Raw genomic sequence first — 17,369 nt, 5'->3', positions numbered from 1 at the left:
CCCAGAGGTCGCAATCGGGTACCCGATACCCGGCCGGGTACGGGTAGGGTACGGTAAAGTCACTTCTCGACAGACCTGTTCTTCACCTGAGGACGGCTGCTTGCGTTGTGGCCGAAACGTCGTGAGAATTGTATTTTATTATGTTTTATTTTTATTATTTTATTATTTCCATTCTACGTGACTTTACCGAAAGAACCAAGAAGATGAATCCCTGCAGTCACGAAAGCTTTACATCGAAATTTTTGAAGCTTATTAACATTAAAGTTTGTCGTCGCGTTACAGTGTTATTATTATTATTTTCCCTTAATTTTTCCACATAAGTGTCAACACTTTGTTTTGAAGCACCCTGTATTATCATAACCACGTGGTTTGTTGTTGTTGTTGTTGCCACAGGAAATGTGTGTCAATGCGGCCTTGATGGCGATTGCCTTTGCTATTAAAGGCGGTCCATTGTGAGTTTGTTTGAACACCTCAAACGCAACTCCTCTTGTTTTTGTTATTGCCCCCCAAAAGGGGACACTACGGCCTATTCAGATTTCCCAGAGGCGCAATGACTGCTCTGCCCACTCGAGGCCGGACATCGAAGGGGCAGCAGCAGCAGCTGCTGAGACATTGAAGATACTTGCTGAGGCAAATGGTCAATTCAATGACGACTCCAACCCCCTATCCCCCATCCCCCTTGCTGCGGTTTTCGCCTCTCCCGCCACAGTGAGAATCACTCGACGCGCCGTTCAGATGACCACGTGATGATGATGATGGCGGTGACGATGAATCTCCACCACGTGATGATGGTGATGATGATGGCGGTGACGATGAATCTCCACCACGTGATGATGGTGATGATGATGGCGGTGACGATGAATCCCCACCACGTGATGATGATGATGATGGCGGTGACGATGAATCCCCACCACGTGATGATGGTGATGATGATGGCGGTGACGATGAATCCCCATCACGTGATGATGATGATGATGGCGGTGACGATGAATCCCCACCACGTGATGATGATGATGATAGCGGTGACGATGACATCAGCCAACTTTGAGCTCTCATCACCAAGGGTGGCACAGTCGTGTTTTTTACAATCGGGTTTAATTGTATTTTTATATTAAACCCGATCATCTGAGATTGGGAGAAATCCGGTGTCAATGGTTCTAATTGCAGAACCGTACTTCGCCAACTTCTCTACGATGGGCTTCGTCCATTCCAAGCTCAGGAACTCACTGGCGGCGCCCACGAGTGTGGAAGAGAAGCTCCTCGTGTTCATCAAGACCAACCTGCCCGCCGCATTCTACGACTACCCCGTGCCCGACGCCCCCCCCCCCCCCCCCCGTGTACGATAGCAGCACCCACGAGGAAGCAGCCGAAGCCTTGGATCAGAGTTTCGTATTCATGAAACCACGTTTTAACTCCCCCAAATCGGGTTTAATTGTATTAAAGAAAAAACCCGATGCCTGCCGCTGGAAAAATCGGGTTTTTTCCACCCATGCTCATCTCGCGCGGCCAGCTCACCCCTCTAAAAAAAAACGAGCTCGCGGCGCTTTGACTTTGGTAAACAACAACAACAACAGCAGCAGCAATAACAACAACAACAACAATAATAAAATAGTCTCGAAGCGACGAGAGACGGCGACCAGACAAAAACCTGCCGAGTGAGTCCCCTGAGGTGACGGCTGATCCGGTATTGACCGGTTCAAGCCAGCCACTCGCAAACTCGTTCACCCGCTCACCCAGTCACCCACTCACCTAGTGACCCGCTCACCCAGTCACTCGCAAACTCGTTCACGCACTCACCCGCTCACCCACTCACCCACTCACCTAGTGACCCGCTCACCCAGTCACTCGCAAACTCGCCCACCCACTCACCCACTCACCTAGTGACCCGCTCACCCAGTCACTCGCAAACTCGCCCACCCGCTCACCCGCTCACCCACTCACCCACTCACCTAGTGACCCGCTCACCCAGTCACTCGCAAACTCGCCCACCCGCTCACCCACTCACCCACTCACCAAGTCACCCACTCACCCACTCACCCGCTCACCCAGTCACTCGCAAACTCGCTCACCCAGTCACCCACTCACCTAGTGACCCACTCACCCAGTCACTCGCAAACTCGCCCACCCAGTCACCCGCTCACCCAGTCACCCACTCACCTAGTGACCCACTCACCCACTCACCTGCTCACCCAGTTACTTGCAAACTCGCCCACCCAGTCACCCACTCACCTAGTGACCCACTCACCCAGTCACTCGCAAACTCGCTCACCCAGTCACCCACTCACCTAGTGACCCACTCACCCAGTCACTCGCAAACTCGCTCACCCACTCACCCACTCACCTAGTGACCCGCTCACCCAGTCACTCGCAAATTCGCCCACCCGCTCACCCGCTCACCCACTCACCTAGTGACCCGCTCAACCAGTCACTCGCAAACTCGCTCACCCACTCACCCACTCACCAAGTCACCCACTTACCCACTCACCCGCTCACCCAGTCACTCGCAAACTCGCTCACCCAGTCACCCACTCACCTAGTGACCCACTCACCCAGTCACTCGCAAACTCGCCCACCCAGTCACCCGCTCACCCAGTCACCCACTCACCTAGTGACCCACTCACCCACTCACCTGCTCACCCAGTTACTCGCAAACTCGCCCACCCAGTCACCCACTCACCTAGTGACCCACTCACCCAGTCACTCGCAAACTCGCTCACCCAGTCACCCACTCACCTAGTGACCCACTCACCCAGTCACTCGCAAACTCGCTCACCCACTCACCCACTCACCTAGTGACCCGCTCACCCAGTCACTCGCAAATTCGCCCACCCGCTCACCCGCTCACCCACTCACCTAGTGACCCGCTCAACCAGTCACTCGCAAACTCCCTCACCCACTCACCCACTCACCAAGTTACCCACTTACCCACTCACCCGCTCACCCAGTCACTCGCAAACTCGCTCACCCAGTCACCCACTCACCTAGTGACCCACTCACCCAGTCACTCGCAAACTCGCCCACCCAGTCATCCGCTCACCCAGTCACCCACTCACCTAGTGACCCACTCACCCACTCACCTGCTCACCCAGTTACTCGCAAACTCGCCCACCCAGTCACCCACTCACCTAGTGACCCACTCACCCAGTCACTCGCAAACTCGCTCACCCAGTCACCCACTCACCTAGTGACCCACTCACCCAGTCACTCGCAAACTCGCTCACCCAGTCACCCACTCACCTAGTGACCCACTCACCCAGTCACTCGTAAACTCGCTCACCCGCTCACCCAGTCACCCACTCACCTAGTGACCCACTCACCCACTTACCCACTCACCCGCTCACCCACTCACTCACTCATATAGTCACTCGCTCACACTGCAGGTCAACCTCACTTCTCTCTCTCTCTCTGCTGCTTCCCTTGCACCGTCGCTCCACAGTGGAATTCCCTCCTCCTGTCATCATCATCATCACCACCACCACCATCACCACCACCACCACCATCGTCACCATCATCATCACCACCATCGTCACCACCATCATCACCAGCATCACCAACACCACCGTCACCACCATCATCATCGTCACCACCACCATCATCATCACCACCATCACCACCACCATCATCATCACCACCACCATCACCACCATCGTCACCACCACCATCATCATCACCACCATCACCACCACCACCATCATCACCATTGTCACCACCACCACCGTCGTCTCTTCCCCACACGTGACAGCTCCCACACGCGACAACGTCCACACGAGTGCTGCTCTGCTACTGGCCACTGGACGTGTTGCCACTGTCCTCAGTCCACAGTGACGCCTCTGTGTTTAACAACAACAACAATAACAACAATAATAACAACAACAATAATAACAACAATAACAACAACAAACAAACAAACACAAATCAACAGTGAACTCTCATCCTGGGACCCAGGAAACCGATGTCCCATCGCCCCTGAACTCGGAGTGGTCCCAACAGCCGGGGGCAGCTGTGTCGCCACTCCACCACTGTCCGGGTGGCCCCGCTCCCGAACCGTCGGTCATTATGAATCGACCCCCCCCCCCCCCCCACAATCGGAAGGGGCGGTGGTGGTAGTGGTGGCAACTTCAGCAGACGAAGCCGCCCTCTTCGATGTACGCCTCTGCCCTCAGGGTGAACATCTCCAGCAGGGGGTAGGAGGAGGAGGAGGGGATTTCGGCGTCCCGCGTCTCGTTCCCCGAGTTCCCCGTCTCCGCCGTGGCCGCCGTGAAGCCCACGATGAGCAGCGCGCCGCGGCCGCCCGGCCCCAGAGCCTCCCAGACGCGGGCGAGCCGTGCCCGGTCCGCGCCACCGCCGCCGCCGCTGGCCGCGGACATCAGCGCCAGCAGCTGCGTCACGAGTCGCGGCTCTGGCGGCGAGGGAGTCCCCTCGGCGCGGAGCAGCGCCGGGGTGCCGGAGGCCTCCACGAGCCGCCGCAGGGCCCGGCAGAAGCAGCCGAGGGTCCTCGCCGAGCCGGGGTTAGCCGCGAGAATGACGCCCGTCGGCGGGCCGCCGTCAACGCCGTTCGTCGCGGCGGCGGGTGACGGCTCGCTGCAGACGCGCCATCTCGGCGCGGGGCTGCGTGGGGAACTCCGCTCGCAGCATCAGCCAGCGCCGCGAGAGGAGGAGGAGGGGGGGCGCCCGGGGGTGGCCATCGCCGCCGCCTTCGTCACGGAGCGAGCGCGGGGTCGGGGTGGAGCCCATGCGGACAAGGTGGACGCTGACGGCAACGAAGAGGAGGGCCAGCGCGGCCCCGAGGGTGGCCGACGTGGGCCAGTCGGAGGCCTCCTTGCGGGGGCCGCCGCGTCGTTGGCCCGCGGGGGGGCCCATGGGCCACCTGCACAAGCGATTCGTGCGGTCGGTCAGTCGAAATTGATCCGTGTCGGGGCAGCGGTCCCTCACTTGAACCGGTAGCCTTGCACCCGCCGCCCTTTGGTTCTGGAGCGGACGAAACAAAAAATTTTGATTTAAAGCTTTCGTGACTGCAGGGATTCATCTTCTTGGTTATTTCGGTAAAGTCACGTAGAAGGGAAATAATAAAATTAAAAAATTATTTTATAATGCGACGTTACATTTCGATTTAAAGCTTCTTTCGTGACTGCAGGGATTCATCTTCTTGGTTATTTCGGTAAAGTCACGTAGAATGGAAATAATAAAATAATACAAATAAAACATAATAAAATACAATTCTCACGACGTTTCGGCCACAACGCAAGCAGCCATCCTCAGGTGGAGAGCAGGTCTGTCGAGTAGACAGAGTCTGAGCTTGCGTTGTGGCCGAAACGTCGTGAGAATTATTTTAAAGTTTCATTTTTATTATTGTATTATTTCCATTCTACGCGACTTTACCGAAAGAACCTAGAAGATGAAACAAAAAATGTCAACGACTACACAGGGTTTGATGAAACAGAGTTGTAGCGTACGCTGGGCACCTGTACTCAACTTGTGTTTTCGATGAATTTACCTTCTAAAAAATTAACCCGTAAAAACAAAGTTTTTCACTATAAATCCTTTATATGCGTGGCTGCTAGAGTCCTCTCGTCCTCTGGCTTGAGATGGCTGCCACCTATGGGTCAGATGAATGCCTGCCACCATTACGCAATTGGTAATTAAATATTTTTAAAAAATCCTATAAGTGTAAAATTTTGGAAAAAAAATTTCACGAAAATTAATTGTCACGCACAACGAGTCTGTGTGCAAAATGTCAGCTCGATTGGATCACGGGAAGTGGGTTAAAAAACGACCGAAAGATTTGCACGGTCGTAAGCAAGTGAACTTAATATAAAGGATTTTAAAAAAAGAAGACCTGGCCTTGCCTCGCACCCCCAGGAAAGGGCATCCGGCTGGTAGGATTGAAACATCACAGTCACCATTGGTACCTCATTTGCCAGTAAAAAATATGATAATTGTTTTTTTACCCTTCTATCTGGCAACAAAACTGACACCTTTTTGGTGTAAATGCTTACCCCGAGTTCTCATACTCTGATGGTGCATTGTCTTTGAGTTGTGCGCCTTTTGGCGTCATCTGGTCCAACCCATGTGAGACTAGGCTCTAAGGAAACCTGTCTTAGGTGTGGACCAATAAACTTCAAGGACAGTGCATACATTATCAGAGTTATGTTTTTTGTTTGCATTACGACTGCAGGTATTGTGGTCTATGCAAACATGACTCCTTGTAAAAAAAGGTGTCAGTTTTGTTGCCAGATAGAAGGGTAAAAAACAATTATCATATTTCTTACTAGCAAATGAGCTTCCAATGGTGTAAATGCTTACCCCGAGCTCTCATACTCTGATGGTGCATTGTCTTTGAGTTGTGCGCCTTTTGGCGTCATCTGGTCCAACACCATGTGAGACTAGGCTCTAAGGAAAGCTGTCTCGGGTGTGGACCAATCAACTTCAAGGACAGTGCATACATGATCAGAGTTATGTTTTTTGTTTGCATTATGACCGCAGGTATTGTGGTCTATGCAAACATGACTCCTCGTAAAAAAAGGTGTCAGTTTTGTTGCCAGATAGAAGGATAAAAAAAACAATCATCACATCACAGTCAGTTAAGACTGTACCTGGTTAATGACGTCCTTCCAATGAGTGCTCAGTTTGTACCCATCATCTCGGTTGTTGAAGTTGTGTCTGTGTTTATATATCTGGACTAGCTGTACTACCCGGCTTCGCCCGGGACTTGTATCCACGACGGCCGGCCGCCTTTGTCTCCCCAGTGGCGATGTTAATACGCCACACCAGTTACTCGTTTTGCGGCTGAGTCCCTCCCTCACCACTCTCCCTCCCTCACCACTGTCCCTCCCTCACCACTCTCCCTCCTTCACCACTCTCCCTCCGTCACCACTCTCCCTCCCTCACCACTCTCCCTCCCTCACCACTCTCCCTCCCTCACCACTATCCCTCCCTCACCACTCTCCCTCCCTCACCACTCTCCCTCCCTCACCACTCTCCCTCCCTCACCACTCTCCCTCCCTCACCACTCTCCCTCCCTCACCACTATCCCTCCCTCACCACTCTCCCTCCCTCACCACTCTCCCTCCCTCACCACTCACGCACGGCCGCCTTTGTCTCCCCAGTGGCGATGTTAATACGCCACACCAGTTACTCGTTTGAGGCTGAGTCGACCTAGGGGAGGTTCAAATAATCGTCACCGGTGGTGGCCGTGAGCGGGAATGGAACTCGGTTCGCCGGGTTTGTAGCGCAGCGTAGCGTTAACCACTACACCCACCGCTCCTCACACACCACACACGCACAGACACACACACAGACACACACACAGACACACGCAGACACACACAGACAGACACACACACAGACACACAGACAGCACGCTAACCACTACACTACCGCTCCCCACACACCACACACGCACACACACACGCACACACACAGACACACACACACAGACACACACACACAGACAGCACGCTAAACACTACCGTTCCCCCTACACAACACACGCGCGCGCGTCCATAGGTACACATACACGCGCTTGCTGCAGACACACACGACTGTCAGGGTGCGTACGGCAGTAAACGACTGAAAAAAGAAAGCGGCAATGCTGCGCGAGGAACGCCTTAGACCTGCAACACATTTGTGTAATGCGAGCGTAAACACACAAACACATACAAACACATACACACACATACACACACACACATACACACATACACACAAACACATACACACACATACACACACATACACACAAACACACACATACATACACACAAAAACATAGACAATACACACACACATACATGCAGACACACAGACAGACACATAACACACATACATACACACAGATACATACACAGAAACACATACACACAATACATAGACACACACATACATACACACAAACACATCCACAGACGTACATACACACATACATACAGATACGCAGACATACACATAAACACATACAAAAAAACCCACATACATACACACACACATACATACACACAAACACATACACACACATACATACACACATGCATACAGACACACAGACATACACAAACATATACACACATACACATGACCCGGCTTCGCCCGGGACTTGGATCCACCACGCCCGGCCGCCTTTGTCTCCCCAGTGCCGATGTTAATACGCCACACCAGTTACTCGTTTGAGGCTGAGTCGACCTAGGGGAGGTTCAAATAATCGTCACCGGTGGTGGCCGTGAGCGGGAATCGAACTCGGTTCGCCGGGTTGGTAGCGCAGCGTAGCGTTAAGCACTACACCCACCGCTCCTCACACACCACACACGCACAGACACACACACAGACACAAACACAGACACACGCAGACACACACAGACAGACACAGACAGACACACACACACAGACAGCACGCTAAGCACTACACTACCGCTCCCCACACACCACACACAGACACACACACAGACACACACACACAGACACACACACAGACACAGACAGCACGTTAAGCACTACACTACCGTTCCCCCTACACAACACACGCGCGCGCGTCCATAGGTACACATACACGCGCTTGCTGCAGACACACACGACTTTCAGGGTGCGTACGCCAGTAAACAACTGAAATAATAAAGCGGCAATGCTGCGCGAGGAACGCCTTAGACCTGCAACACATTTGTGTAATGCGAGCGTAAACACACAAACACATACACACACATACATACACACACATACACACAAACACATACACACAGACATACACATACACACAAACACACACATACATACACACAAACACATACACAATACACACAGACATACATGCAGACACACAGAGACACACATAACACACATACATACACACACATACATACACAGAAACACATACACACACATACATACACACACATACATACACACAAACACATACACACACGTACATACACACATACATACAGACACACAGACATAGACATAAACACATACAAAAAAAACCCACATACATACACACACAGACATACACACAAACACATACACACATACATACACACATACATACACAGAAACAAACACATACACACAAACACACACATACATACACACAAACACATACACAATACACACACACATACATGCAGACACACAGACACACACATAACACACATACATACACACGCATACATACACAGAAACACATACACACACATACATACACACACACATACATGCACACAAACACATGCACACACGTACATACACACATACATACAGACACGCAGACATACACATAAAGACATACAAAAAAACCGACATACATACACACACACATACACACAAACACATACACACACATACATACACACATACATAGAGACACACAGACATACACATAAACACATACACACATACACATGACCCGGCTTCGCCCGGGACTTGGATCCACGATGGCCGGCCGCCTTTGTCTCCCCAGTGACGATGTTCACACACGACAGCAGTTACGCGTTTGAGGCTGAGTCGACCTAGGGGAGGCCCAGGTCCGTTTCAAATAATCGTCAGCGGTGGTGGGCGTGAGTTGGAATGGAACTGGCGTCGCTCAACCAGCTTAATGACTATTTGTACAAAGAACATATAAAGAATCGATTATAATAACCAGGCTACAGTCCACATTATATACTGGCAGTACACGCACTCAGCTTCATAAGCAGGCTAGAGTGTACATGATAGAGTGGCAGTACGCTCACCGAGTTTAATAAGCAGGCTACAGTCTACATGATAGACTGGCAGTACGCTGACCCAGCTTAATGACTATTTGTACAGTGAACATTTAAGTAATCGATTGTTGGCGCGTTGGGTTTAAAAGTAATATAAATTGCACACATTGTGGTGGGGGTGGAGTGAAGAGTTGGAAAAACTTTGATGAATTTACCTCTGAGTGGCGTGGTGGGTGTCGAGGCCTAGTAGCGTGCAGAGCCTGCGGCCTCGCCAAAATTGTCCAGCCGGCAGAGGCAGGGTACGGGTGGCGTGCCTTCCCCCCCACCTCAGCGCTCGAACAATACTGTGTAATGGCTATTATTTAATTATTTACGGAGCCTATGAAAGTGGCGAAGGCGTGGCTAGCCGTTGGCAGGGGCAACCGCCGTCCAATGAAACTGCAGCCCTTGGCGAAGGCGTCGCTAGCCGTTGCCAGGTCCAATGAAAGCGGCGAAGGCGTCGCTAGCCGTTGCCAGGGGCAACCGCCGTCCAATGAAAGTGCGTATGGTCCGAAATCCACACACACACACACAGACAGACAGACATGCACGATTTTATATATATAGATGGTTTCATGAACAAATCTCTGAAGGTAGCCGGTGGGTTTGCAGAGTAACTCCGTCTTGGAAAAATCAGGAAAAGTCTGAACTGACTCATCTTCTAGGTTCTTTCGGTAAAGTCACGTAGAAGGGAAGTAATAAAATAATAAAAATAAAACATAATAAAATAATTCTCACGACGTTTCGGCCACAATGCAAGCAGCCGTCCTCAGGTGAAGAATGAAACACCACCAAGCTTGGAGCGTATATTTAAGCTGGGTTGGAGGGGAGGGGGAGGTGGGAAGAAGAGCGCCTTGACAAATAATTTGCATATCAAGAGGAATTTAGCATATGCAAATTATTTTGTCTTGATATGCAGATTATTTTGTCCAGGCGCTCTTCTTCCCACCTCCCCCCTCCAACCCAGCTTAAATATACGCTCCAAGCTTGGTGGTGTTTCATTCTTCACCTGAGGACGGCTGCTTGCGTTGTGGCCGAAACGTCGTGAGAATGATTTTATTATGTTTTATTTTTATTATTTTATTACTTCCCTTCTACGTGACTTTACCGAAATAACCAAGAAGATGAATCCCTGCAGTCACGAAAGCTTTAAATCGAAATCTTAACTGACTGTGATGTTTCCACCCTACCTGCTTATGTCAGCTGTTATTTTTGACTCTCTGTGTGTCTCTCTGTCTCTCTCTGTACCTCTTAGATTGCACTCACACGCTCACATGTCCTTTAGATTTAACTCTCATGTTGACATGTCCTTTGGATTGCACCCTCATGCTCACATGCCCGTTAAATTGCACTCTCATGCTAGGCAAGTCACGATGCGGTGGTATACTAAGCCTGCGAATTGACATGCTAATCTCTCACAGTACAACAGCCACTTCCACAGCCTCAGGCAGATCATCTCTAGCCCGCCCTCTCTTACCCCTGAGGCTGCACATATCTGAAGCCTACACAAGAGACCTCATCTTCTTGGTTCTTTCGGTAAAGTCACGTAGAAGGGAAGTAATACAATAATAAAAATAAAACATAATTACATAATTATTATATTATTTTATTATGCTTTCTTTTTATTATTTTATTACTTCCCTTCTACGTGACTTTACCGAAAGAACCAAGAAGACGAATCCCTGCAGTCACGAAAGCTTTAAATCGAAATGTAGCTACTTGTGCTATCTTCGTAGCACAAGTAGCTACTACATATGTATTCCATTCAATCACACATTATACATACTAGCTGTACTTCCCGGCTTCTCCCGGGACTTGGAATCACCACACCCGGCCGCCTTTGTCTCCCCAGTGGCGATGTTCACACCATAACAGCTACTCGTTTGAGGCTGAGTCGACCTAGGGGAGGCCCAGGACCGGTTCCTGGTGGTGGTGGTGGCCGTGAGCGGGAATCGAACTCGGGTCGCCGGGTTCGTAGCGCAGCGCGCTACCCACTCCACTACGATGCGCGGGTCACGTGACAAATGTGACGTCACAGCTCACTTGCCGTGCAAACAATCTCCGCATTATTGAGCTCCCCCACCCACCCACCAAAAAAACACAAAAGTGTATTTTTATAATCTGTGCATGGTGTACAGTCTGGAAAGTACCCACATGGCACATTTCAAGTTTGTTGCATGTCGGGAAGTAGCTAAACATTTTGAACAGACACACACAATCACAGCTTTTACTTTAATATAGACGTGGAGATGTAGGTACTCGTGCTACGAGGATAATCCGACACTGCTCAGAGGAGGAACCGCAGACGAGGAGCGGGGAAGCCATCATCAGCAGCTCAGCCACGCGGTCGTGAAGATCCGGCGCCTACCAACGATTGCCCCAGTTCTGCGGTCCTCTACATATTGCGCCGTCATCGGCACAAATCCACGAAACCGGAGCCCCCGCTGAGGAAAACCCGCGCGCGCGAGGGGGCAACACGCTATCCCGCACCACCGATGGAACGTTGGAAGTGAACACTTTTGCCGGTTCAGAATCTTCGTCAGCGGTGTTGGCCGTGAGCGGGAAAGGGAACTCGGGTCGCCGGGTTCGTAGCGCAGCGCACATTCGCAGATCATCCTCCCACGAAGACAAAGACAAAGACCCCCCCCCCCTCCCCGTATAGCCTTCACAGACTGTTAGGGCAAGTGCTGTTAAGCGGGTAGCTGCCGTGGCACGCGCATCACTCGCTGGCAGGAGCGTCTCGTCTCGCTGGCGGTGCCTAATCACGTCCAATTGAATGTTTACGATGCGTCAACAGCTCTTAGAGATGTGTCATTGTGGCTGAAAGGAAGCCGGAGGAGGCGAGATGCGTGAAGATCACGTATCCACAGCGTGCCATTAAATCACTTAAAATCAGTGGCGGCTCCTGCAAAATCTCTCAGGGGGGGCAAATGTCTGGATGATTGATAAGGATAAGGTCCACCCATGCAATGGATAAATTAACAGCTTAAGCATGTAAAGGCAACTTCACTTCTTTAATATTAATGAAAAATAAAGTGACTCTTACAATACATCTTGTTTGTTTCTATACTCACTATTATTACAATCCACTCAGTTTCTTTTATTAAAGATTCCACTAGGTGGCGACAAATAATATTGTTGACTGATACGTGCTTACGTATGATGACGTAAGCACGTTAGTGCGAGCCCTCCCGGAAGCCATAGAGAATGCATTGCAGCGCCCGCCGTTCGAAAAAAAACATCTTTGAATGTAAGTCTATGGGGCCACTCGGGGCGATTCTCAGCCAGAGTGAAATCGCCCAAAAAGAGGCGGTACTCCACAGAACGTGACATGACGCTGATTGGACTATATCTAGAGGCACAGTAACGGCTCGCGTAACTCTGGTTGAATGAGATTTTGAATGTGATTGAAAAAGTCCCTTTCACACTTTGGTGGTGCATCGCCCAATTGCCCTAATGAAGAAACCGCCCCTGCTTAAAAATAAACGACTCTACTCAACACTCGTGGTGGACAGCAGTAAACTTGAGCAGAAATTACACGGTGCGTTTAATCATACACCTGCACCTCGTAGTGCACACAAACGGACTCACAACAACAACAACAACTGCCATTCGCCACTAAGTGGCGGTGACGTCACCACGACGCTTGTGCCAGGCCAAGTGCACCTTAAGGCCACGTGAAGTGTCGAACGCCCGCTGGCAGGAGGTCACGGGGCAGACCCAGGTGCCACGGGTCGACTGACCGAGATGACCGAGATGACTGGCTGATGCACCACCTGTGCCCCCTACTGTACCAACTTGCTGTGCTTTAGCAACCCGGCGCTCCGCTCGTTGTTGTGAGCGTCGCTCCTCCGCCCTCCGTTGTTGTTGGAGGGCGACTGCCTCCAACTGCCCAGTAGCGTCCTTCACGAGCCTCCTCCACTGAGGCCGATCTTGACACTGCTGGTACCAGTCATCGGCAAGTCCACTCAGCTCCACGTCCTCCTGTACCACATCACTCCATCTCTTCTCCAGCCCGTGCCGCGCCCGTTTAGCCCCCTCGATCCGGCCGAACAAAAGCTGTCTAGGCATGCGGTGGCTGGGCATGCGGGCTACATGACCCAGCCAACGCAGCCTTGCCTGTCGGAGGAGCTCACTGATGGGACTTTGCCCAGATCTTTCAAGGACTTGTGAGCTCCTCACACAATCCAGCCTGGTTAAACCCAGGATGGATCGTAGGCAGGTCAGCCTAAATGTTTCCAACCGGCGAAGATGCTCCACTAGGGGGGTCCACGTTTCGCAAGCGTAGAGAAGGGAGGGAATGACCGTGGCCGAGAAGACCTGTAGCATCGTGCGGAGCGACAGACCAGATAGCTTCCACACAGCGTTACGCAACCGATGAAAAGATATTGCCGCTCGACTGATTCAGAGTGAGACCTCTGCTGATAAACTGGAGCCGGTCATAAGCACACTGCCCAGGTATGGGAAACTCTCCACTCTCTCCACAACTGCCCCATCACCAATTGGGAGTTGTGGGGGTGGAGTGTCCGATGGTACAAAATACCCAGGCAGGTGCTTAGTTTTGGTGGGGCTGATGGTAAGGCCCCACCTCTTAGTGGCACGCTCCAGTCTCAGCAGCAGCGTCTCCAACTCCTCTTCTGAATGAGCAGCTATTACCAAATCATCGGCATACATAACGTGGTTGACCAATAGGGAGCCATCCCTTGATCGCACCCGGGCATCGATCAGCCTCCCATTATATCTGTACCAAATGGAAATTCCCCCGGTACAGCTAATGAAGGCTTCACGAACTACGCGGTCAAAATAGATGTTAAATAATGTGGGAGCCAGAGGACATCCCTGTCGTAGTTTTACCCGGGCCCGCTCACCATCATGAAGGTCCTTAATGATCGTGAGCAGAGGGTCAGGGACTCCGAAAGCATGAAGAACAACCCAGAGCCCAGTCCTACTGATGGTATCATAGGCCTTGACCAGGTCAATAAAGCAGAGATGTAGGTCTTTTTGGAATTCCCTACACCTCTGCTGTAGCAGACGGACAGAAAATATGGCATCTGTGCAGGACCGCCCTTTCCTGAAACCGCATTGGGGCTCCGCAAGCCTCTCCTCAGCGTGCCTAGCAAGGCGATGTTGAATAATCCTTGCCAGGACCTTACCCGGCACACTGAGGAGTGAGATGCCCCTGTAGTTGTTACAGTCGGTACGGTCCCCCTTTTTAAAGAGGGGGACCACCAGGGCATCCTTCCAGTCCTGCGGAACCCGTCCAGTGGTCCAGACTGTTGTTATGATGTCATATAGGGCAGTCTGTGCACAAACGCCACCCTCCCTCAGCATTTCGCTTGGGAGATCATCTCTGCCCGGTGCCTTCCCTGGTCTCAGACTCCGGATCGCCCTCAGTACTTCCTCAACAGCTGGCACCTCATCCAGCCACTCACAGGGGGTGACCTCTTCCAATATTTGAGGCACCGCAGCCTCAGCAGGGTTATCACCACTTTGTGCCATGATGTTTTCCTGGCTGAGAGAATTTCCCTCCCCCAGGACCTCACAGAAATGCTCAGCAAATCTGCAAACCTGTTCCTGGGGGTCAGAGATTCGATCACCGTTTTTTCCTCTAATGATGGTAATAGGTGTGGTGCTGCAGGTTACTTTTTTGATGGAGTTAAATAGTGATTTGTGATCACGGGCCACTGAGGCAGACTCCATCTCCTCAGCAACCCGCGACCACCACCCATCCTTACAGCGCCTTACGGCTCTCCGAACTTCCGAGCGAAGGCTGCGGTAAACCTCCTCATTCTCTGACGTGGGATGCTGTAGGCGATGAGAGTGGGCCTGTCGCTTTTTCTCAATTAACCTGAACACCTCCTCTGTCAGCCAGGGTTTCTGGGGAGGTCTGGACCGCGTACCCAAAGCAGCCATTGCAGCTGCATGAGTCACAGTCTTATTAAACCTCGCCCATTTACCCTCGACATCAGGTGGAGTGGGGGACGATGCCAACCCCAGCTGCAAGCGATGATGAAATTCTCGCTTGCAACTTTCATCAGCTAACTGAGACCAGGCCACTTTTGGTTGGAATGGGATCCTGGGTGTACACCCACCACCGGAGTGGAAGAAAGGCAGGCGCATCTTACAGATGACTAGTCGATGGTCAGAGGGCAGATCAGCTCCACGGTAGGTCCTGGTGTCAAGGACATGGGCTCGCATCCGCTGGTCCGTCACTATGTAGTCCAGCAGATGTTCTTGCTTGGACCCGGCATGTATCCATGATGTTGTGTGGATGCGCCGATGCCGGAAGAGCGTGTTGGTAATTACAAGCCCATGGGCTGCACAAAAATCTAGCAGCCTCCTACCGTTATTATTGAGCTGATCTGGCCCATGCCTTCCAATCACTCCAGACCAGGTGCCAGCATCATGACCAACTCGGGCATTGAAGTCACCCAACAAGATGACTCTGTCCCGAGTGGCCACTTTAGCCAGCACCTGTGACAGGAGGTCATAGAAAGCGTCTGACTCATCGGCTTTGCCTGCATCCCTCCACGGATGTTCGTCTTCGGTGGGGGCATAAGTAACCACGACCACCACTCCTCGCCTCTGGTTGATGGGAAGGCGAGCCCAAAGTATCCTGGGGCTTACAGCTTCCCACACCTCACCGCCACGCTCCCACGCCCCCTTCATTCTTTTGTTCAGAAGAAGAGCCACACCCTGTTGTTTGGCAGTCTCCTGCCCCGAGTAGAGGACTGTCCACCCCTCATGGTGGCAGGAGCCAGAACCGGTCCACCGGACCTCCTGAATGCCACAGAGATCCAGGCGGTACCGGTCCAGCTTCCGACAGAGGAGTGGCAGCCTCTCCTCCGCAGTGAGCGTTCGAACATTCCACGTGGCCATCCGCAATGGTTTTTCGTTGTTTCTGGAGGAGCCCCGAGGGTGAAGATTCAGTCTGCTGGCTCTGCCATACACACACACGCACGCACTCACACACACTCTCGCACTCACACACACACACGCATACACACACACACTCACACACATACACACACATACACACACACACTCACATACACACATACACACACGCATACACACACACACTCACACACACACACTCACATACACACATACACACACATACACACTCACACACACACATACACACACATACACACATACATACACATACATACATACACACATACACACACACATACATACACACACACACACTCACCCCCTCTGCTCACCTCACGTGGCGCCGCCGAAATGGAGTTCCAAGACTTGAGGTGAGCGTCTCGAGCGAGCCAGGTGAGACCCGTGCCAGGTGAGACCCGTGCCAGGTGAGACCCTTGTCAGGGGAGACCCGTACCAGGTGAGACCCGTGTCAGGTGAGACCCGTGTCAGGTGAGACCCGTGCCAGGTGAGACCCGTGTCAGGTGAGACCCGTGTCAGGGGAGACCCGTACCAGGTGAGACCCGTGTCAGGTGAGACCCGTGTCAGGTGAGACCCGTGCCAGGTGAGACCCGTGTCAGAGGAGACCCGTGTCAGGGGAGACCCGTGTCAGGGGAGACCCATATCAGGTGAGTGTCTCAGGTGAGTTTAAACCCTGCAGCAGATGTGCCTAAGACCCCTCCCCAGGTGAGAGATGATGTCCCCAGG

At 51.8% G+C, this 17,369-nt stretch overlaps 1 long non-coding RNA gene across 1 annotated transcript; it reads right to left on the bottom strand.

Annotated features, from left to right (window-relative positions):
• Positions 1–10: 10 nt before the first annotated feature.
• LOC133360188 (uncharacterized) lies at positions 11–8,423 on the bottom strand. Its single transcript, XR_009757231.1, has 3 exons — positions 8,069–8,423; positions 2,014–4,968; positions 11–1,821 (listed from the first exon to the last, which is right to left on the bottom strand). It is a non-coding gene; the product is annotated as an uncharacterized LOC133360188 (long non-coding RNA).
• Between the last annotated feature and the right edge of the window lie 8,946 nt (positions 8,424–17,369).

This window comes from Lethenteron reissneri, chromosome 67, assembly GCF_015708825.2.
Source record: "Lethenteron reissneri isolate LAM-NWPU_2019-01 chromosome 67, ASM1570882v1, whole genome shotgun sequence".
Lineage (NCBI taxonomy): Eukaryota > Metazoa > Chordata > Hyperoartia > Petromyzontiformes > Petromyzontidae > Lethenteron > Lethenteron reissneri.
The sequence above is the reverse complement of the archived record's forward strand: the minus strand, read 5'-3'. Positions and strand labels throughout refer to the sequence as shown.